We start from the raw sequence: 23851 nt of genomic DNA, 5'->3' as shown, positions 1-23851 counted from the left end.
CATGCCTCAGCTGTGCCTGTTGCTCTAACATCATCAAGGGGGATAGAATTACCCACCCCCGCACAAGCCAATACTATAACATCAAAGGCTTTTACACATGTGACACCAACTACGTCGTATACCTCATAAAGTGCCCATGTGGCTTACTTTATGTGGGTGAGACCACCCAACATCTACGTGACAGAATTGCTAGTCACAAGTCCACCATACGCTGCAAGAAGACTTGGCTACCAGTTCCCCACCACTTCATCAGTGCGAACCACAATGTTTCGCAACTGAGGGTACAAGTAATCGAACAAGTCGAGCGACCTCGAAGAGGTGGAAACCACATCAGACGATTGAAAGAAAGGGAGGCCTACTGGATTTACACCCTTCAAACATTGGCCCCAAAAGGCCTTAACAGAGAACTGGACCTCACATTTAAGTAATCGGTTTTCCAGTATTGTAAACTAACCTTTGTAACTTTTATACCCATACAGGTGGTGGATAGGTATTTTCCTTCATCTTCTCTTTACTAACTTATACCTTATTTTTGCAGACACACTAGTTATCTGCCTTCTCCGTAGGGTGAGTATGGTATATTGTACAGCCTTTTAGTTCTTTTTTTATATTTTTTATTTTTTCCAATATTTTTTTTTCCCCACATTTTTATTTTCATTTCTATTTTTGTTTCAGTTCATTTTTTTTTCTTGATTTATTTATCCCAGTTTATCCTTTTTTTAAATAAATCGCTTTTCATTTCTTTATTTTGTTTTTTCATTTTTTTTTCATTTTATTTTTCCCAATTTTTATCCTTTTCATCCATATTTTCAATCATTTTTCTTTATCTATTTGGTTCATTCATTTCCTTTTTTCATTTCCTTTTTATTTTTTTATTTTTGTATTTATTTTTATTATTTTTATATTTATTTTTCTTTAATTTTCTTTATATATTCACACTTTTTCATCTTTTTATTCCACTCATTTTACTCATTTCATCCACTTTTCAATATATTCTTCAGTATCGTGCTCATTTTTATTTCATTTTATTTTTCTATTTTTACTCTTACTCTCTGCTCTCCTCTTTTGTTACATCTTTAATTTTTCTTACTACTGCATTTGTTTTTCTTTTCCACTATAGTCCTGTTCTCCCAGTATTCTTTACACCACTATAGAATTATTCATTGCTTCTTTCAGCTTGAGTATACAATTTCTGCTCACCTCTACCTTCTCCCCCCTCCCCTTCCTTGCTCCTACCAGGGTTCATATTCCCCTGCCCTGACACTGGTCCTTTCAGTGGCCGCCCCAACAGGACTCTTCTCCTCCTTTTTTTTGGCAACACCAGCGTTCACAACACATCTCTCTAGAGTGCTACCACATCGCTGTGGTTTCCGCACTCTGCGCCCTAGTTTCGCCGCTACGTTGTGCACCTGCGCAGACGGCTTTCACATATATCGCCGCCCATCGCTCGCATGCGCAACATGGTTCCCCGGTCCCTTGCGTTCCAGATCTCGTTCTGGTCGCAGCGCTGGGGCGCCTGCGCACCCATTATTCGGCACTTCCTGCCGCCCAATACAAAAGGCGCCTCTCTCCCTGGTCCCACACACACCACCACCGCAGACACCCGCAACAGCCATACGATAGGTAACCTTGCCTTTACTCTTTTCCCCTTTTGCTCTGGACCCGCACCTTTGGCTAGCATATTTACCCCTCTGGCTTTCTTTCCCATAGCCCCTAACGGGACTCCTGCAGCTCTCCAGGGATCTGTGCCCTTTTCGGTTTTCTACTTTTGAAAGGTCAGTTCTTAGCCTCTACTAGCGTCCACCACCTGGGTAGCCTATTCTTTTTATCTACATCTAGATGTTATGTTTACTTGATACTATTTCTGCATTAATTCTGATGTTTTTGTCCTTTATGGAATACTGCTATCGCACAGGGCAACAGTGTGTCTACAAAGATATTAGTGGATTCCACTATAGTTTCTGCCCCACTACGACACTGCCTCCGCGGTACTTTCCGCCCTTGCAGCCTGTGTTATACGTATACTCCATAGGTTCGTGACTGCCATGACAGTTTACATCCGACAAGAACCCTGATGTCTCTTACCATCGTAACTCTCCATGATCTCGATGGGTCCTGCTTTGCTGTCGCCGTGTCCATTATTATGGCGACTTTTCGCAATTTTTATTTTATAGGGACTTTATTATTGATTTTTGTAAATATGTATATTTTATTCATGTTTTTTTGTTTTTATGTTTTGTGATATCTTATATATTTTGTTCTTGTTTCAGTGGGGTTTGAGAAAGACCCGGTGGGTCGAAACGTTACCCTGAAACTTTGAAATACTGCGGTGATATCTCTAATTTTGGTGTTTGTTCACAATAAAAAACACGTTTTTTTGGCCAAAAAATCTAAAGACTTCTTTCTTGAGTGCGACTGTTGTTGTCCAGGACTATATTCTGGAGGATCCCTCCATGTTCAGTCTGAACCACAAATAGCGAGAGTGCACGTCTTGCCCTTTACCAAGAAGGCACACGTGCATGCCCATCTGAAGTTTTCCAATGAACACCTGTATGATTCTGTGAGTGATTGGGAGAAGGTGCTGTGGTCAGATAACGCACAAATTGAGCTCTGGCATTACCTCAACTTGCCGTGTTTGGAGGAAGTGAAATACTGCCTATGACCCAGAAAACACCGTCCCCACTGTCAAGCATGGAGGTGGAAACATGTTTTGTGGGTGCTCAGACCCATAGAAGTGCGGCAGCGCGAAATGGCCGTCGTCTCTTGACACTACTGTTCTCCCTGTGGGACCCTGCTGTTATTTTAATGCCACAATAAAGACTAAGAATTCTTTTGGACGGTGAGTGCTCTTTTTTTTGCTCTTTTGCATATCGTATTGGACTTTGGCTTTAATAATAATAATCTTTATTTTTATATAGCGCTAACATATTCCGCAGCGCTTTACAGTTTTGCACACATTATCATCGCTGTCCCTGTCGTCACAATCTAGAATCCCTGTCAGTATGTCTTTGGAATGTGGGAGGAAACCGGAGTGCCCGGAGGAAACCCACGCAAACACGGAGAGAACATACAAACTCTTTGCAGATGCGCCACCGTGCTGCCCCGTTGAGCACCCGAATCCAATGAACTGGCGTGTTTAACGCATAGCAAGCTTTGTATACCCTATACCAGTGATTTAGCAGCTGTTCAGTGCTGACTTTTTTTCTTTTTGGTTATGCTTTTGGGGTGTTTCTCTGCTAAGCGCACATGACTACTTCACCACATCAATGGGAGAATGGATGGAGCCATGTACTGTAAAATCCTGAGTGACAACCTCCTTCCCTCTGCCAGGACATTATAAATGGGTTGTGGCTGGGTCTTCCAGCAAGACAATGACCCAAAACATACAGCCAAGACAAGAAAGGAGGGGCTCGTAAAGAAGCACATTAAGGTCATTAAGTGGCTTAGCCGGTCTCCAGACCTTAATCCCATAGAAAACTTGTGGAGGAAGTTGATGCTCTGAGTTGCCAAGTGACAGCCTCAAAATCTTAATGATTTGGAGATGGTCTGCAAAGAGGAGTGGACCAAAATAGTTCCTGACATGGGTGCAAACCTCATCATCAACTACATAAAAAATCTGACTGCTGTGCTTGCCAACAAGTCTTGTTTGCCAGAGGGATCAGATACTTATTTCTCACTGCAAAATGCAAATACATTTATATAATTTATACAATGTGGTTTTCTGAATTGTATTTTTGATATTCTATCTCTCAATGTTAAATTTAGCCTACCCTTAAAATTATAGACTGTTCACGTCTTGCAGGACCTCAAAAAACATCTCCATATCTGAAAACCTTTAGTGACGGAGTTAATTTTGACCTTAATGACCAGTCCAAATTTTTTAATTCTGACCATCGTTACTTTATGAGGTAATAACTCTGGAAAATTTTGTGTCCCAGTGATTCTAATATTGTACTTCATGATAGTGGTAAATTTTTGTCCATACGATTTGCATATACAGTGCCTTGCAAAAGTATTCGCCCCCCTGGAACTTTTCAACCTTTTCCCACATATCATGCTTCAAACATAAAGATACCAAATGTAACTTTTTGGTGAAGAATCAACAACAAGTGGAACACAACAGTTTTTGAATTTCCACAAAAATTTAAAATAACCAATAAATTTCGTTCAACATCACAATTGTGCTCCACTTGTTGTTGATTCTTCACCAAAAATTTACATTTGGTATCTTTGTTTGAAACATGATATGTGGGAAAAGGTTGAAAAGTTCCAGGGGCCGAATACTTTCGCAAGGCACTGTATTTATGAATATAATGGAAATTTGACAAAAAGTTTCACAATTTTACCTTTTTATGCCCTTAAATCAGATAGTTGTACCACACAAAAAATTCATAAATAATGTTTGCCATATGTCTACTTTACATCTGGATAATTTTTTGTTAGGAAGTTAAAGGGTTAAAAGTTGACCTGCGATTTCTCACTTTTACAAAAACATTTTTTTAGGCACCACCTCACATTTGAAGTGACTTTGGGGGGCCTATATGACTGAAAATACCCAAAAGTGACACCATTCTAAAAACAGCACCCCTCAAAGTCCTCAAAACTGCATAAAAAAATAAACATTTAACTTTTTTTTACAAAAAAAAATTTTGCCCCAATTTTTTTATTTTCACAAGGGTAACAGGAGAAAATGAACCACAAAATTTGTTGTGCAATTTTCCCTGAGTACGCCGATACCACATATGTGGGAGAAAACTACTGTTTTAGCGCACGGCAGGACTCAGAAGAGAAGGTGCACCTTTTGACTTTTTGAATTCAAAAATAGTTGGAATTGAGAGAGTACGCCATGTCGCATTTTGAGAACCCCTGATGTGCCTAAACAGTGGAAACCCCAACAAGTGACCTTATTTTGGAAACCAGTCCCCTCAAGGAACTTCATAATGTAAAGCTGTGGAAAAAAATATTTTTTTTCCACAAAAATGTTCTTTTAGCCCCAAATTTGCATTTTCACAAAGTTAGCTAAACAAATTTTACCAATCAATTTGTTGTGCAATTTCTTTTGAGCACACTATATGCCATATGTGATTGAAAGAAGGAAAGAAGTGCCATACTGGAGTTCAGATTTTACTGGAATCCATTGAGGGTGCCATGTCACATTGGCTGAGCCCCTGAGGTGACCGAACATCAGAAACCCCCCATAAGTGATATAATTTTACAAACCACCTCTCAATTAATTTATCTGAGAGTGCAAAGAGAATGTTGACACCATGTGCTACACAGAAATTTATACCACTGGACTGTGAAGAAAGAAATATAAAATTTATATAGCTAAAATATTGTTTTAGCCCAACATTTTTAATTTTGATAAGGGCTAATAGGAAACAAGTGACCTCTGTTTGTTGTACAATTTCTCCTGTGTACGCCAATATCCTACATTTAATTAGGAACTACTTTTGAGGAACAGTGCAAAACTCCGAAGGGAAGGAGATTTTACAGTTCAGGTTTGTGGGTGCCATGACCCACTGGGAAAGTGACCTTTGAGGGGCCTACATATTGGAAACTCCCCAAAAGTTATACCATTTTAAAAAAACACATCCCTCAAATACTTTAATACTGCTGTCAGGATTTTTTTAACCCTTCAGTTGCTACACAGAAATTAATGCAAAGTGGAATTTAAAAAAATAATCTCAAATTTGGGGCTGAAGCAATATTTTAATTACTTTTGCAAGGCGTAACACCAAACTAAAAGATCCCACAGTTTGTTACCGACTTTCTTACAAATGTGATGATTCCCCACACATAGTCAAAAAGTTCTGCTTAGACAAACAGCAGGGCTCGGAATGGAAGGAGCAATATTTGAATTTTGACCACAAATTGGCTGAAATAGATTGCGGGTAGCATGTCACATTTTCAGGAACCCCCCACAACTGATCCCATTTTGGAACCCACCCTTCAAAGATTTTATCCATGGGTATAGTTAGGATTTTTTTACCCAAAGGTACTACACAGAATTGATAATATTAGGTCGTCATATTGAATAGGTTGTCATTAGTATTAAGCGTAAGTGCTTGTTACTCAAGTTTGCATCGGTTGCTCGGGTATGCACCAAGTATCGCATGTGCTCGAGTGACATACTCGAGTCACCGCACCACATGTTTTGCCGCTGTTAGACACCAAAGAAAAAAAACAGGCGACGATTGCCTGTGCATGGCAGGCCATCCTTGCATGTTTTTTGGCTGACTAACAGCCACCAAAAATCGCACTGTAGAACAGCATCTTTAGATGCAATGAGGAAGGAGATCTCATGAAATCACATGCACTTTGCTTTACGCTATGTTCACATGTAGCTTAAATGCTATGCATTTTCTGCAGCTTTTTTTGCACAGAAATACTGCTGTGTTTAAGGCTATGTGCACACGTTGCTGATTTTGCTGCAGATATGCAGCTTTTTTCCATGCGTTGTACAGTACCATGTAAACGTATGTAAAACAAAATCAGCAGTGCACATGCTGCAGAAAAAAACGTGCGGAAACGCAGCGGTGATTTTTCCGCAGCATGTGAATTCTTGGTGCGGAATCCGCAGTGGTTTACACCTGCTCCTCAATAGGAATCCACAGGTGTAAAACCGCAGGTGGAATCCGCACAAAAACAGCGGGTAATCCGCTGTGTGGTTTACCTGCAGATTTTGCAAAAACAATCTGCAACATGTGCACATAGCCTAACTGTCCAAGCAAAGTGGATGCGATTTATGAAAGCAACCCACCTATGCGTCTAAAGACGCAACTGAACAGTGCGATTTTGGTGCCTTACAGGTCCTTCTCAAAAAATTAGCATATAGTGTTAAATTTCATTATTTACCATAATGTAATGATTACAATTAAACTTTCATATACTATAGATTCATTATCCACCAACTGAAATTTGTCAGGTCTTTTATTGTTTTAATACTGATGATTTTGGCATACAACTCCTGATAACCCAAAAAACCTGTCTCAATAAATTAGCATATTTCACCCATCCAATCAAATAAAAGTGTTTTTTAATAACAAACAAAAAAACCATCAAATAATAATGTTCAGTTATGCACTCAATACTTGGTCGGGAATCCTTTGGCAGAAATGACTGCTTCAATGCGGCGTGGCATGGAGGCAATCAGCCTGTGACACTGCTGAGATGTTATGGAGGCCTAGGATGCTTCAATAGCGGCCTTAAGCTCATCCAGAGTGTTGGGTCTTGCGTCTCTCAACCTTCTCTTCACAATATCCCACAGATTCTCTATGGGGTTCAGGTCAGGAGAGTTGGCAGGCCAATTGAGCACAGTAATACCATGGTCAGTAAACCATTTACCAGTGGTTTTGGCACTGTGAGCAGGTGCCAGGTCGTGCTGAAAAATGAAATCTTCATCTCCATAAAGCATTTCAGCCGATGGAAGCATGAAGTGCTCCAAAATCTCCTGATAGCTAGCTGCATTGACCCTGCCCTTGATGAAACACAGTGGACCAACACCAGCAGCTGACATGGCACCCCACACCATCACTGACTGTGGGTACTTGACACTGGACTTCAGGCATTTTGGCATTTCCTTCTCCCCAGTCTTCCTCCAGACTCTGGCACCTTGATTTCCGAATGACATGCAAAATTTGCTTTCATCAGAAAAAAGTACTTGGGACCACTTAGCAACAGTCCAGTGCTGCTTCTCTGTAGCCCAGGTCAGGCGCCTCTGCCGCTGTTTATGGTTCAAAAGTGGCTTTACCTGGGGAATGCGGCACCTGTAGCCCATTTCCTGCACACGCCTGTGCACGGTGGCTCTGGATGTTTCCACACCAGACTCAGTCCACTGCTTCCTCAGGTTCCCCAAGGTCTGGAATCGGTCCTTCTCCACAATCTTCCTCAGGGTCCGGTCTCCTCTTCTCGTTGTACAGCGTTTTCTGCCACATTGTTTCCTTCCAACAGACTTACCATTGAGGTGCCTTGATACAGCACTCTGGGAACAGCCTATTTGTTGAGAAATTTCTTTCTGGGTCTTACCCTCTTGCTTGAGAGTGTCAATGATGGCCTTCTTGACATCTGTCAGGTCGCTAGTCTTACCCATGATGGGGGTTTTGAGTAATGAACCAGGCAGGGAGTTTATAAAAGCCTCAGGTATCTTTTGCATGTGTTTAGAGTTAATTAGTTGATTCAGAAGATTAGGGTAATAGGTCGTTTAGAGAACCTTTTCTTGATATGCTAATTTATTGAGACAGGTTTTTTGGGTTATCAGGAGTTGTATGCCAAAATCATCAGTATTAAAACAATAAAAGACCTGACAAATTTCAGTTGGTGGATAATGAATCTATAATATATGAAAGTTTAATTGTAATCATTACATTATGGTAAATAATGAAATTTAACACTATATGCTAATTTTTTGAGAAGGACCTGTATTTTCTTCTCTGTAGAACCTAAAAAAAAAGCCTGAAAAAAAAAACAACAGTTACGTTTTAAGAGAGAACCAACGCTTTTTTGCACTATAAAAAAACACATTAAAAACGCGACTTCACATCAGTACCAAAAATGCATCAAATAAGGGGAAAAGGGACTAAAAATGCAATAACTAGAGAAGATTGTTATTGTGTGGTTTGGTGGAGACATCTGCAGAAAACAAGAAACACAGTATTTACGCAACGTGTAAACGCACCCTTACACACCAAAAAGCCAGATGTCGTACTGTAAAGCTACATAAAGATGAGAAAGTTCTGGTGGCTACGACTGTGAATAAATGAAAAAAAATAAATCCACAGGTCCCAAGTAGAGAATGTCATTCCATCCCTGGCTAATCAAGAGCCGCACCAGGGACACCCGAAGGTAAGAGATTTGCGGCCTCCCATCCAGCCACCAGATATCACTGACCTGAACGCTGGGCTGGAGTCCCATGAATTGATCTGGATACAGCGGACAGTCCAGGATTTGGGTCTATGCCTTGCAGTCTTGGGCGCCTGCTGAATTTCCCTCACTGCCAGAGCTCCTCTGACAATTCTTCCTGCCAGCTTAGAAAGAAATGGTAAATGGGCATGGATTGGGGTGTGGCCAGAGGCATGGCCAAATTTGCGGCGCACTATGTTCGATGCATAATTTGTCCCTCTTTCTGTTCTTCTGTCGTTTATTTAATCTGACGATTCCCGAGAGGGAGGCCTTAAAGGAATACCTACAGACTAGTTTAACTGTAGGTCATATAAGACCCTCTAAGTCCCCTGTGGCTGTAGGATTCTTTTTTGTCAAAAAGAATGGGGGCCTTAGGCCGTTTCTGAATTTTCGGGAGATTAATAAGATCACTGTGCACAATCCTTACCCGTTGCCGCTGATTCCGGATTTGTTTAACCAACTAACCGGAGCAAAGTGGTTCTCTAAGATTGACCTTTGTGGGGCATATAATTTTCTGCGGATGAAGGAGGGCGATGAATGGAAGACAGCCTTTAATACCCCAGAAGGTCATTTTGAGTGTCTGGTGATGCCTTTTGGCCTTACTAATGCGCCTGTGTTTTTTCAAAATGTCATTAAAGACGTTCTGAGGTCCTTGATCTGTAGGAGTGTTATTGTTTATTTGGATGATATTTTGATCTACTCGTCCGATCTGGAGTCGCATTGGCAGAGAGTCCTCAAAGTTCTACAGATTTTGACCGAAAACTCACTGTTTGCTAAATTGGAGAAGTGCAAGTTCTCGGTACAGAAAATGAATTTTTGGGGGTACCTTGTCTCCAGTGATGGGTTTGAGATGAACCTAGTGACAGTTCAGGCAGTGCTGGAGTGGCCCAGGCCTGAATGTTTGAAGTCGGTTCAGAGATTTTTAGGGCTTTTTGCTAATTATTACAGAAAATTCATAAAGAATTTTTCTGCGATCGCTAAACTTATAACTGATCTCACCAAGAAGGGTTCCAAGACTGTCCAATAGTCCTCCAAGGTTGTTAAGGCTTTTGAGCATCTCAAGGAGAGGTTTAGCTCTGCTCCTGTTTTGTTCCAGACAGATGAGACCAAGCCATTTCTGGTAGAGGTTGATGCCTCTTCAGTAGGGTGGGGGCAGTTCTGTCCCAAGAGGGAGAGGATGGGGTACATCCCTGTGCTTTCTTTTCTAAAAAAGTTTCGGAGACTGAGCTCAACTATGATGTTGGGAACAGAGAGCTGCTGGCTATTTAGCTCGCAATTGAGCATTGGCGACATTTTTTGGAGGGGGCTAGACATCTGATACAGGTTTTTACTGATCATAAGAATCTGATATATCTGGATGCTGCTAAACGTTTGAATGCCCGTCAAGCTAGGTGGGCACTGTTTTTTGCCCGGTTTCATTTCTCCGTATCATATATCCCTGAGACAAAGAATGTTAAAGCGGATGCTTTGTCTCGTAGTTTCTCTCCAGCAGTTAATACTGAGAAGGAGGAATATATTTTGCAGAGAGGGGTGGTGGTGGCAGCATTGGGTTCTGAGTTGGAGAGTAGCATCCTAGAGGCCCAGAATGCTGCACCAGCTAACACTCTGTATGGTAAATTATTTGTGCCTAGAGCCTTGCTGAGAGCTTTGTTTGCTGAATGTCATGAGTCTCAGTTGGCGGGTCATCCAGGGATTTCGTAAACTAGAAAGTCGATCGATCGAAGTGCCATTTGGAGGTTCCTAGTTCGCCATGGTCACATCTTGCTATGGAGTTTATCACTGATCTGCTGGTCTCTGAGGGTTTTTCTGTAGTCTGGGTTGTTGTGGACCGGTTTAGTAAGATGGGTCATCTGGTCCCGTTCAATAAATTACCCTGCGCCAAGACTCTAGCTAAGGCATTTGTGAAAGAGATTGTCAGGCTCCATGGGGTCATTGTCTTCGATACAGGACCACAGTTTGTGGCTCGCTTTTGGCGTACTTTTTGTGACAGATTAAAGTTTCATTTGTCATTTTCCTCAGGTTATCATCCGGAGTCCAATGGACAGACTGAAAGGAAGAACCGGGACGTCGAGCAGTTTTTGAGATGTTTTGTAGCAGACAATCAGGAGATGTGGTCAGAATATCTACCACTAGCTGAGTTTGCTCTTAATAATCATACGTCTTCCTCGGCTGGGTGTTCTCCTTTATTTTGCTGTACAGGGAGGCATCCATCTTTCGGTCCATTTTCAAAGATTGGGGCAGCTGTGCTTGAGGAGGAGAGTTTTTCTGGAAATTTGGACAGGGTTTGGACTATTGTACGCCATAATCTGAAAGAGGCAAATAGGAGGTCAAAGAAATATGACAAGAAAAGAAGGGAGGCGTTGTTTGCAGTTGGGGACATGGTCTGGTTGTCCTCTAGGAATCTGCGTTTGAAGATCCCTCCTAAAAAACTGGGGCCTAAGTTTGTAGGACCCTTCAAAGTGGTTCAGGTTGTCAACTCGGCAGCGGTGAGATTAGGCATCCCCTCGTCCTGGAGAATTAATTCAGTTGTTCATGAATCTTTACTGAAGAAAGTTGACACACCAGATAAGGAGGCGATGCCGACTGTTCCTCCAGTTGATGAGGACGGCGAGTTTGAGATTTCATGCATTTTAGATTCCAGGTGGCACAGAGGGAGGTTGCAGTTTCTTGTGTCCTGGAAGGGTTTCGGTCCCATAGATAATTCCTGGGTGAAAGCTGAGGACGTCTCGGCCTCAAGGCTGATTAAGGCTTTTCACCGGAGATTTCTGAATAAGGCTGGGCCAAGAGGATCCGGAGGATCCTCATAAAAGGGGAGGTACTGTTCGAATCTGTTTTGTTTTTTGACCATCTGCCATCTTGTGGTTTTCTGGCTGCTGGTCTTTTTCGCCTGGTGCTGGGTTGTCTTAGATCAGGTGATTGTATCACCCTTTATTACCCAGCACCTGCCTCCCATTCCTTGCTGGACAACAGTGTTAATAGTTCTGGCTAGGTGATTTGATAGCTCTGTGTTTGATATTGTGCAGTTCTGGGATCTCTGGTTCTGCTATCTTTAGTTTCTGCTTTCAGTTGGTTTCTGCAGCCGTCTCTGTGTTTATTAGGAGGTGACCTGTTTTTATACCGAGTCCTTAGATCTTTCAGGGACCCCCTTCCCCCTATCTATAGGTCTTCGCTGAGATTAAACTAGGATCGTCGGTCTATTCGCAAGGAATGGGTCACCCACTCCATCGTAGGGTATCAGCCTAGTTTCAGTGCAGGGTCAGTTTTCCCCCTTCTATCCTAGTTCTGTGTTGCAGTTCCATAACAGCCGGGTTCACACTTGCAAGAAACTTGCACGAGTCTCGCACCTCCATCCCCGGCACTGCCGCTGGCACTCGGACCGGAGCGTTCAGCTGCATAGAAATACATGCAGCCGCACACTCCGGTTCCGAGTGCCGGCGTCAGTGCTGGGTATTGAGGTGCGAGTCTCATGCGAGTTTCTTGCAAGTGTGACCCCGGCCTAACGCAGATTTCGTGTGTGTGTCTTTATTTAAGGCCGGGATCACACATGCGAGAAACTCGGACTAGTCTTGCATTTTAATACCCGGCACTGCCGCCGGCACTTGGGAGCAGAGTGTGTGGCTGCATAGAAATACATGCAGCTGCACGTTCCGCTCCTGAGTGCCAGCGGCAGTGCCAGGTATTAAGATGCAAGACTCGTCCGAGTTTCTCACATGTGTGATCCCGGCCTAACTCTTTATGTGCCATTTTATTATGTTTATTACTAAACATCGGACTTGGTATTATCTATAGATATATCTATTTATAGATCTATCTATAAATCTATCTATCGTATCTATCAATATATCTATCGATATATCTATCTATTATCTATCAATATATCTATCTAGTTATCTATCGATATATCTATCTAGCTATCGATAGATAGACAATAGATAGATAGATAGATATACCGATAGTTATATAGATAGATAGATCCATAGATTAATAGATCGATAGATAGATCTATAGATAGATAGATACGATAGATAGATAGATCTGATATTTAGATTGTGGGACAGCGATGATAAGGTGTGCAAACTGTAAAGCACTGCGGAATATGATAGCGCTATATAAAAATAAAGATTACTATTACTAAGATTACTATCGATAGATACGATAGATATAGCTATAGATAGATCTATCTATCTATAGATCTATCTATAGCTAGATCTATCTATCTATAGATCTGTCTACCTATAGCTGGATCTATCTATCCTCTATCAATTATCTATCTATAGATGTATCTGTGTGTGTAAACATTATTCTTCAATGGAGTATGTAAAAGAAGAGGTTGGACAAGGAAATTACATCACAATTCTATTTTTTTTTTGTATATCTTTATTTAGCTCTCAAAAATACACACAAATCCACATGAAAAAAACGCATAGAAAACGCGAATCTACGCAGTGTCCAACCCGCAGCGTTTACTGACCGTGGGAACATATCCCAATGTATCTGCAAACGGGAAATCACTTTTTTTTCCTTCCCAGAAGCCAACTTTCAATTATGGTAGCTTTATTTATTTATTTATTTAGCTCTCAAAAATACACACAAATCCACATGAAAAAAACGCATAGAAAACGCGAATCTACGCAGTGTCCAACCCGCAGCGTTTACTGACCGTGGGAACATATCCCAATGTATCTGCAAACGGGAAATCACTTTTTTTTCCTTCCCAGAAGCCAACTTTATTTAAAGTGACAAAAAAACGCATGCAATGAAAAACCGCATTAAAAACGCATGCGATAAAAAGCATCAAAAACGCAGGTGACCTGCCAGTGACCTCAGATGTAGATTTTACCTGTGTTAAATCCTGAACAAATACTAAGCCATTCCTGAAACATACCCTTAGGATATCTATCGATCTATCTATTATCTATCTATCGATATATCTATCTGTAGATAGATATATCGATAGATAGATAATAGATAGATATATCGATAGATACTGTTGATACTAGATAGATAATACCATGCGCGATGTTTAGTAATAAACATAATAAAATGGTACATAAAGAGTTAGGCTGGGATCACACATGCAAGAAACTCGCATGAGTCTCGCATATTAATACCCGATACTGCCGGCAGCACACGGGACCGGAGTGTGCGGCTAAATGTATTTCAATGCATCTGAATGTTCCGGTCCGAGTGCCAGTGGCAGTGCCGCATATTGAGGTGCGAATTTCTCACAAGTGTCACCCCGGCTTTAACTTTTCAGTTTTTGAATTTCCCCAAAAATTTTAAATAACCAATAAATTTGGTTCAACTTCATTATTGTGTTCCACTTGTTGATTCTTCACCAAAAATTTACATTTGGTATCTTTGTTTGAAGCATGATATGTGGGAAAAGGTTGAAAAGTTCCAGGGGGCATATACACTATAGCTGACAACTTGCTGCATTAGCCAAAATCAGAGTTGTCACTGTCCATATCTGTTTAACCCCTTAGATTCTGCTGTCAATAGTGACTACATCTCCTACAGCTCCCTCTTTATCCCCATCGGCACCCTGAGATCATGATTTTGTGGTCCTGATGTTTGCCATGGCAGTTCATGGCCAAATAGCGGCCTTAGAGTCTGCTGGCTACAGTTGCCTGTTCAGAAGTTACCGGCATTTAGGTGGTAAAAATATTTTTTTTATTCCTGTCATGCCACTTTGCATTCATTCCTTATCTTCGCCTGAAGGGTTAATAAACTACCTGACAGCAGTTTTCATTATGTCGGGGGGTGCTGTTTTTAAAATGGTATCACTTTTGGGGGGTTTCCAATATCTAAGACCCCAAAAGTCACTTCAAACCTGGGTAGGTCCCTAAAAAAATGAGTTTTGCAAATTTGCTTGAAAAAATTAAAAAATACTGCTACAATTTAGGCTACGTTCACACTAGCGTTGTGCGCCGCTGCGTCGGCGACGCAACGCACAACGCACGCAAAAACGCGTCGTTTTGTGCCGAAATTTGGACGCAAGAAAAATGCAACTTGTTGCGTTTTCTTGGTCCGACGCTTGCGGCAAAAAAGACGCATGCGTCCCCCATGTTAAATATAGGGGTGCATGACGCATGCGTCGCCGCTGCGTCGCCCGACGCAAACACGACGCAAAACGGGAAACGCTAGTGTGAACGTAGCCTTAAACCTTCTAAAATAAAATAACATTTTACAAATGGTGTTAATGTAATGCAGACATGTGGGAAATCTTATTTATTAATGTTTTTGCTGTGGTATGACTAACTGGATTAAAGGGATAATCATTTGAAGTTTGAAAATTGCTAATTTTTGATATTTTTGTCAAATTTCTGACATTTTTTAGAAATAAACACAAAACATATAGACATAAATTTACCATTAGCATAAAGTACAACATGTCTAAAAAACCATTCTCAAACTCACTGGGATCTGTTGAAGCGTTCCAGAGTTATTACCACATAAAGGGACACTGGTCAAAATTTAAAAAATTTTGCCCAGTCACTAAGGGGTTAACATTACAGGACTTGGCATATGGTACTGTAAAACAGGTAATCCTTATTGTAATACACTTTTGCTCCTCCCAGTACACACTTAGAATAATGATTAGTTACTATGTGGTCATAGTTCATAACCTGTTTGTGGTGTCATAAGATCAAGACAGATGAATTTGGAGTTACCAAGGAACAAGGTAAGACGATCTCTCTTGAAAATATATAATCTTTTCACAGGTGAATATATCTTTTTACCTATAGTGAATATGTATAAGTGTAGATATATAGATCAGGTAGAGTGCTGCGGTAATACCAGAAGTCTTATCTGTTACTGCAGGAGACCAAGGAACACAGAAGTGGCAGGAAAATGCAGAATTGAAAGTGTATTGATCTTTATTATAATCGCTTATGTCTCCATTTCACCTTTATTGTATGATGAGAAAAGTGATACAGACATCATTACAGTGAGTATGCTCGAGGCACATTGGGCTGATCTTGTAAAGTGAAGCTATTTTAACGCTATACATAGCAGTCACTTAATGGTGACCGTGCAGTCTGTGTAGTGACGAGTCAAAGAAACAGACATTTATTTTCCAATGTAATGGGCATTTACACATGCAACATTATGGTAAATCCTCCGCACACATGCCAATGTTGGCACGTGCTCTTTCTGACACGGTGGCTCCTTCAAAGAAGCAGTTTTAAGAAAATTTTACCAACCCTATTCCTGCAAAATGCAAGTCTTGGCACCCCAAAGAAAATGGGGGATAGTGATTCCCACAATAGAACAGGCTGCATGTGACTTACTTAACATTAAAGGAGTTTTCCACAAAAAATACAAATATTTTCAAAGCTTTTATGCCAGAATTCGGCAGGGAAAGCATTGATAAATCGGGCCCATTATATACAGAAAACTTAGACCACGTTATGATATTGGGAATAACCCTTTTAAGGCTTTTTTACATAAGTCCAGGAATAGCTGTGCTAATTCATGGAACCATTTTTGATAACTCGCACCCCTGGAATATCTCAGAAACATTAGTCTCATGATATATTAAATGCATATCACCGATTCAAGGTGTGATACACCTTAACCTCAGTGATTGAGGAAACAGATTTATTTCTGACTAAAGTACAGTGTTGTTAAATCTCTCCTTATTTTTGTATGCACTTTTAAAGTTTAGAGGGGAATGCGGTAAATCTTTAGTTATGATATTTGCTTACAATATTTTCTCAGCACAAAGTTCAAATTGATAAGAGTAAAACAATTTGTAAGGAGTAAGATAGGTGTTCCCGTAGCGTTATCCAGATAATCAGCTGTGCACTATGGACACATGTCACGTACTTTGTGACAACCAGCTGATTAAAATACATTACTTAATAAATACAACAATACTTTAAGGAGCTGTCTCATAAATTACGTTTATGACATAAAGCTGGTGAAAGTTTCCTTCCTAGAGTTAATTCCCCAGAGTATTAGATTTTTTTTTTTTCAAATATGAAACCTCCAGCAATCAATAGGTTGTCACATTTGATCTTCATGGTCTCCCTAAATAGAACATACAAAAGGAATGCAAAGGAAACCATAAATGTAAAACATGAAATTTATTAGAGATATTTAAAACAATCTAAAAAAAATAGTGCATAAACACAGGGTTGCAAAATGAAAACAGTGTCCGGTCAGAACAAGGAAACACCACAGCAAACAGGAAAGAACAAATGGCAGTAGATACAATTGAAGATGCACATGTATTAGAAACGTGTAAGAAACTATACCCGATTGTGGAAAAACCACAGTATCAAGGGGGAAACTCTCACATAAATAAAGCCAAGTAAAAAAACTTTTGTAAAAAAATGTGCAAAGCTGTATTACCTAAGAGCTGTGGTGCCACCACTCCAACGTGCATTTTGGCTTCCGTGCCTTCTTCTAGGGGAGTGGCATTGCAGTAATCAGAGAGGATTAAATAGTGATCATGGACCAATGATGGATCATGGCTTAATACACCAAAATGTCACGTTGCCTTTCATTGGCGCATGTACTGCCGGCGCCTCCAGAAGCTGACATGGCTGAAGGCGTCACCAGGAGAGGGAAGCACGTGGCATACAGAATCGTCCGCCTGGTCACATGAGCGGGCCTGCAGTCACACAGTACCCCTGCCCCAGAGGAGACACCATCAGCAATGCCCAGCAACTGGCCGCAAGCCGACATGCGCACTGGACAACAGGGTAATTATATTACGTACTTTGTAGCAGTGAAGCAGAAATCACATAGGATCCCGAAGTAAGTGGATCATGGCCCTATATCGTAGAAACGCAGATCAAAAAGATCTAAATAGTAAGTACATTGGGCCAAACATCAGAGAACTTGTATATGAAAAATAAATAAAAATAAATACAGTACAGACCAAAAGTTTGAACACACCTTCTCATTTAAAGATTTTCCTGCATTTTCATGACTATGAAAATTGTACATTCACACTAAAGGCATCAAAACTATGAATTAACACATGTGGAATTATATACTTATCTCTTATATTCTAGGTTCTTCAAAGTAGCCACCTTTTGCTTTGATGACTGCTTTGCACACTCTTGGCATTCTCTTGATGATCTTCAAGAGGTAGTCACTGGGAATGTTTTTCACTTCACAGGTGTGCCCTGTCAGGTTTAATAAGTGGGATTTCTTGCCTTATAAATGGTGTTGGGACCATCAGTTGTGTTGTGCAGAAGTCTGGTGGATACACAGCTGATAGTCCTACTGAATAGACTGTTAGAATTTGTATTATGGCAAGCTAAGTAAAGAAAAATGAGTGGCCATCATTACTTTAAAAAATGAAGGTCAGTCAGTCCGAAAAATTGGGAAAACTTTGTAAGTGTCCCCAAGTGCAGTGGCAAAAGCCATCAAGCGCTACAAAAAAACTGGCTCACATGAGGTCCGCCCCAGGAAAGGAAGACCAAGAGTCACCTCTGCTTCTGAGGATAAGTTTATCCAAGTCACCAGCCTCAGAAATCGCAAGTTAACAGCAGCTCAGATTAGAGACCAGGTCAATGCCACACAGAGTTCTAGCAGCAGAAACGTCTCTGCAACAACTGTTAAGAGGAGACTTTGTGCAGCAGGCCTTCATGGTAAAATAGCTGCTAGGAAACCACTAGATCTTTGGTTCCAACCACCGTGGTGTCTTTGTGCGATGCAGAAAAGGTGAACGGATGGACTCTACATACCTGGCTCCCACCGTGAAGCATGGAGGAGGAGGTGTGATGGTGCTTTGCTGGTGACACTGTTGGGGATTTATTAAAAATTGAAGGCATACTAAACCAGCATGGCTACAAACAGCATCTTGCAGCTTCATGCTATTCCATCAGGTTTGCGTTTAGTTAGACCATCATTTATTTTTCAACAGGACAAAGACCCCAAACACACCTCCAGGCTGTGTAAGGGCTATTTGACCAAGAAGGAGAGTGATGGGTGCTACGTCAGATGACCTGGCCTCCACAGTCACCAGACCTGAACCCAATCGAGATGGTTTGGGGTGAGCTGGACCACAGAGTGAAGGCAAAAGGGCCAACAAGTGCTAAGCATCTCTGGGAACTCCTTCAAGATTGTTGGAAGACGATTCCCAGTGACTACCTCTTGAAGCTCTTCAAGAGAATGCCAAGAGTGTGCAAAGCAGTCATCAATGCAAAAGGTGGATACTTTGAAGAACCTAGAATATAAGACATAATTTCAGTTGTTTCACACTTTTTTTGTTAAGTATATAATTCCACATGTGTTAATTCATAGTTTTGATGCCTTCAGTGTGAATGTACAATTTTCATAATCATGAAAATACAGAAAAATCTTTAAATGAGAAGGTGTGTCCAAACTTTTGGTCTGCACTGTGTATAAAAAGATGATCCAATGGAGCACATCTTCCATTAAATATTTGGGTATCCACCTTCCGGCGGATTTGTCTCTGTTATACAGTATCAATATAAGACTCTTAATCACATCAACACTTAGCCTTTTAAATTCTTGGAAGCATTTTACTTTGTCTTTTTCGGGACGTTGCCATCTTTTTAAGATGGTGATATTTCCAAAATTAATGTATGTATTCCAAACACTACCTTTATTATTGTCGCAAGCAGATGTTAAAACCTTAAATGTAGCTTTTAGGAATTTTATTTGGGGGAGAAAAAAGAACACAAATAGGTTTAATAAAATTACAAGCCTCAAAAGAGGAAGGTGGCATAAAATGAATTTCCCAGATATTGGGAAGTACAATTTAGCTGCAAATTTCAGATATACCATAGATTGGATTAGAGGTAGCTCTCATTTTGCTAATTTATTTTTAGATCAACAATTAAACCCCCATATCTCACTACCAGCATTAATACATTCGACCAATAATGACCTTCTGAAAGACATAAAAAACCATCCCACCTTGTGGCAGACTATACAGGATTGGAGGAAATGCAGGAGGCTTTGCCATCTGAGACATGACTCCTCTCCCATTCTACCAATTCTGGGTAACCCTGATTTTGTAGGAGGTAATCCACCTCTATCCTATACTCTGCTTGCTCGGCAGGGATACACTTTAGCAGTTGATTTGTTAGATGATAGGCTTTCCTTGATCTCATTTGACACGGCGGCACAGCGTTTTACAACATTTGCAAATAACCCCTTTTTCTTCAGGCAAGAAGTTTAACTTTAAAAAAAAATAGCGATGAGGAGAGGTGGGGGGGGAGGAATATTCTAGAAGGATTCCTTATGACCGCCAGAATGCAAATAGCTTCAACAAGCAGTATTTATGTAATATTACGCAAGCAGTGGTCATGGGAAGGTAAGAACACAGGCCCTGCAAGGTGGGTTAATGACATACCAGACATTACGGTTCAGGACATATTAGAAGCTACTGCAGGGCAACAAAAAATCCTCTCCTCTAGTAGCTACACAGACATGTCTCTTTTACTCCTTCACAGAGCTTATATTACTCCACACATTAAGTTTAAAATGTCTCCCACGGGTGCATTTGTTTGTTCTAAGTGTGGTGAGGGAAACAATGATATTTATTATCATATGTGGGGTTGTATCAAAATTCAAGGATTATGGAAATCTATTCATGTTGAGTTACAGAATTTCTGTGGGATATTTTTTCCATTAGCGCCACAATGGCAATATTTAATATCTTAGTTGACATTCATCTTAAATTCCCAAAACATGTAAAGGCCATGTTGATTATTTGGGCCTTAGCTACAAGAAAATGTATTTGCAACATTGGTTGAATCCATTGCTCCCACCTAAATCCCTTATACATTCCAAAGTAATGTTTATTTTTCAGATGGATGGGTTAGACACCCTAACGAGTAAGGGAAAATTAACTGAGAAATTCTTGAGTACTTGGTCACTGTTTCTCCCCTAATTGACTCAAGACATTAGAGACAAATTTAGGTCACAATTCGAAAATACTCAGTGGTATCTTCTACAGAGAATCAGCGGATGCACTCCTATACCTTAAAACTTTTTGACTAATAATTGAACGCAGAGATATTCAGGGGGGAAAATGTTAGGTTGGGGGAGGCTGGGAGGGTAGTGGGAGCCGGGGGGATGTTGATGAATGCTTAGTTGATATAAAAGATTGTTCTTTCAAGATTATGTATAACTTGATGATATTGTATTGCTTTACAAAATCAATAAAATGAAAAAAAAAGAAAAGAAACGATGATGACTATAATTACAGGAAAACAAGCCCTATAGAGAGTGAGGCAGCAAAAAATATATTAAATGTACTTAATAATGTTTACACTTCCCACAATAAAATGGAGATATAAAATTATTGTGTGTAAAGTGCAAAGTGCTATGCACAATAAATGCATAGGATTAATACTATAATAATATAAGTGCAAATATTACAACTAATAAATAAATATATGTAATCCCCACATTATAGTGTGAGTAGGGATATAAAGAGGAGACATATAAAGTGCAAAGTGCAAAAATATGAGAAAAGATCCCACAATATAGTGTTAATATACAGATAATGAAAAAATACATTGAATACACAGATGTCATATGTCCACAAAGCTCTGACATGCCGATGATTCACCACTGAATTGATCCACTTGTCTTTATTCCATTAATAAAGAATAATACAAGGAGGATGTGCACTACGGAATAAAAACAATGAAATTAATAAACACATAAATTACAAAAAAAGCCACTTAAAAAAAGAAAAATACAGAAAAATACAAGAGGAGGAGAGATCACAAAAAGGGAGCAAAACTAAGAGTTTCATTCAGACCTAATGGTTTTAATGTGTTTAGTTGCCAGATCCAACGATATTCTTTTTATGCTAAAAGGTGACCAAGATTGCCCCCACACAAGTCTGCTAGAATTCGATCTATCCCCTGATACATAAAACTGAAGGATCACAAGAATGATACGTCTTAAAATGCCTAGGTATTGTGTTTAGTGCATCAATGTTGTCTTCTTTGCTTGCAGCCAGAATATTTCTCACATGTTCACATATTCGGATCTTAAGTGCTTGTGTTGTGAGGCCAAAATAAATCAAGCCGCAAGGACATGTCGCATGATAGACAACAGTGGTAGTTGAACACGTAATGGCTTGTGTAATTATAAAGCTTCTACCATCAGAAGAAAGAAAGTCTTTGGTAGTTTTGACATTGAGGCATGCCACACATTTTCCACAGGGTCTTCAACCCCATGGAACCTGGGGCGCAGGTCCAGTAGAAAATAATTCAGAGGTGGAAGGCCGGTAATAACTCCTAACCAGATGGTCATGCAGATTTTGACAACGTCTTGCCACAATGGATGGACACATAGGTAAATATTGTTTTAATATTGGATCCGCTAATAGTAAAGGCCAGTGATTCTCTCCTACTCTGCATTCTATGCCAATGTGAATGATACTGTGTGACCAATCTTACCTGATTTGTTGGTGTAGAGTTTTTAGTAGAATATAGTGGAGAGTGACGATTCGCATTTCTGGACCTGCTATAGGCTTTTTTTAATTCTTCTTTGACTATGTCCTCGATCAAAGAATCTTTGTTTAATCTCCTCTGCCCATGCTTCAAAATCAGCGTGTGTTGTACATATTCGTTTTATACAAAGGAACTGACCAGTAGGTATGGCTTTCATCACATGTGAGGAATGTGAGGAGGATGCATGAAGCAAGGAGTTGACTGCAGTTTCCTTACGGAAGACATCAAAAATCAGTAATTCATTTTTGTCCCTTTTCACCAAAACATCTAAAAAATCAATTTGATCAAAATTAAATTTGTAAGGAAGATGAATATTCAAATTATTCTTATTAATGTCAACAAAAAAAGTCTTAAGATCAGGAATATGTCATTGATGTAGCGGATCCAAAATATGACCTGCTCCATTAAAGGATCTCGATCCGACAAGAACAGATCTCTCTCCCACAGCCCCAGGAACAGGTTGGCATAGGATGGTGCACAAGGTGCTCCCATCGCTGTTCCCTGGAGCAGATAGAAAGATTCGTTGAAAGATAGATAGAAAGATTCGTTGAAAGTGAAAAGCAAAGCAAAAGGTGGCTACTTTGAAGAACCTAGAATATAAGACATATTTTCAGTTGTTTCACACTTTTCTGTTAAGTATATAATTCCACATGTGTTAATTCATAGTTTTGATGCCTTCAGTGTGAATGTACGATTTTCATAGTCATGAAAATACAGAAAAATCTTTAAATGAGAAGGTGTGTCCAAACGTTTGGTCTGTACTGTATATATACCGGTATATATATGTACAAACAAAAAGTACACATATTTGGTATCGCCGCTTCCGTAACGAGCCATCCTATAAAACGGTCACACTTGTTTACTCTTCAGTGGACACCGTAAAAAAATGGAGTAAAACCTTTGCTTTTCATCATGCCGCCAAACAAAAAGTAGAATAAAATGCGATCAAAAAGTCATATCAAAATACAAATAGTACCGCTAAAAATGTAATCTTTTCCTGAAAAAAAGGCACCATACAGCTCCAACAGCAGAAAAATAAAAAAGTTATAGCTTTCAGAATAAAATAGCTTTTATTGTGAAAAAGCGACAAAACGTAAAAAAAATATAAGTGTGGTATCGCTGTAATTGTACTGACATGAAGAATAAAGCTGCCTTATTAATTTTACTACACACGGAAAGTCATTAATAAAAAATAAAAAATTCCTGAATTCCTGGTGTTTGATCATTCTGTCTCCCAAAAATCAGAATAGAAAGCGATCAAAAAATGTCATGTGCCCGAAAATGGTACCAATAAAAACGTCAGCTCGATCTGCAAAAAACAAGCTGTCACATGACTATGTCAAGCAAAATATGAAACACTTATAGCTCTCAAAATATGGTGATGCGCAATAAAAAGCGCCCGATATAAATCACAGGGCCACATATGGGGTATTGCCAAGTTCAGAATAAATTGTGTAACACATTTTGGCACCATTTTTACCCATTTC

General features: G+C 40.0%; 1 protein-coding gene and 1 long non-coding RNA gene across 6 annotated transcripts in view; both read left to right on the top strand.

Annotated features, from left to right (window-relative positions):
• The first annotated feature begins 1552 nt into the window (after window positions 1-1552).
• LOC138672194 (uncharacterized) lies at window positions 1553-2801 on the top strand. The gene is made up of 3 exons (XR_011319632.1): window positions 1553-1623; window positions 1711-1775; window positions 2271-2801. It is a non-coding gene; the product is annotated as an uncharacterized lncRNA (long non-coding RNA).
• Window positions 2802-15484: 12683 nt separating this feature from the next.
• HHLA2 (HHLA2 member of B7 family) overlaps window positions 15485-23851 on the top strand; it is a 236207-nt gene continuing 227840 nt past the window's right edge. For 2 of the 5 annotated variants that reach the window (XM_069757762.1, XM_069757765.1), the window contains exons 1-3: window positions 15508-15586; window positions 15727-15853; window positions 22074-22206. The gene's annotated coding sequence lies outside the window, so the exon portion shown is untranslated. Of the gene's footprint in view, window positions 15587-15726; window positions 15854-22073; window positions 22207-23851 lie in introns of all 5 variants that reach the window. The other 3 variants (XM_069757763.1, XM_069757764.1, XM_069757767.1) reach the window with 3 other exon arrangements.

This window comes from Ranitomeya imitator, chromosome 3 (assembly GCF_032444005.1).
Source record: "Ranitomeya imitator isolate aRanImi1 chromosome 3, aRanImi1.pri, whole genome shotgun sequence".
NCBI classification, from domain to species: domain Eukaryota; kingdom Metazoa; phylum Chordata; class Amphibia; order Anura; family Dendrobatidae; genus Ranitomeya; species Ranitomeya imitator.
The sequence above is the reverse complement of the archived record's forward strand: the minus strand, read 5'-3'. Positions and strand labels throughout refer to the sequence as shown.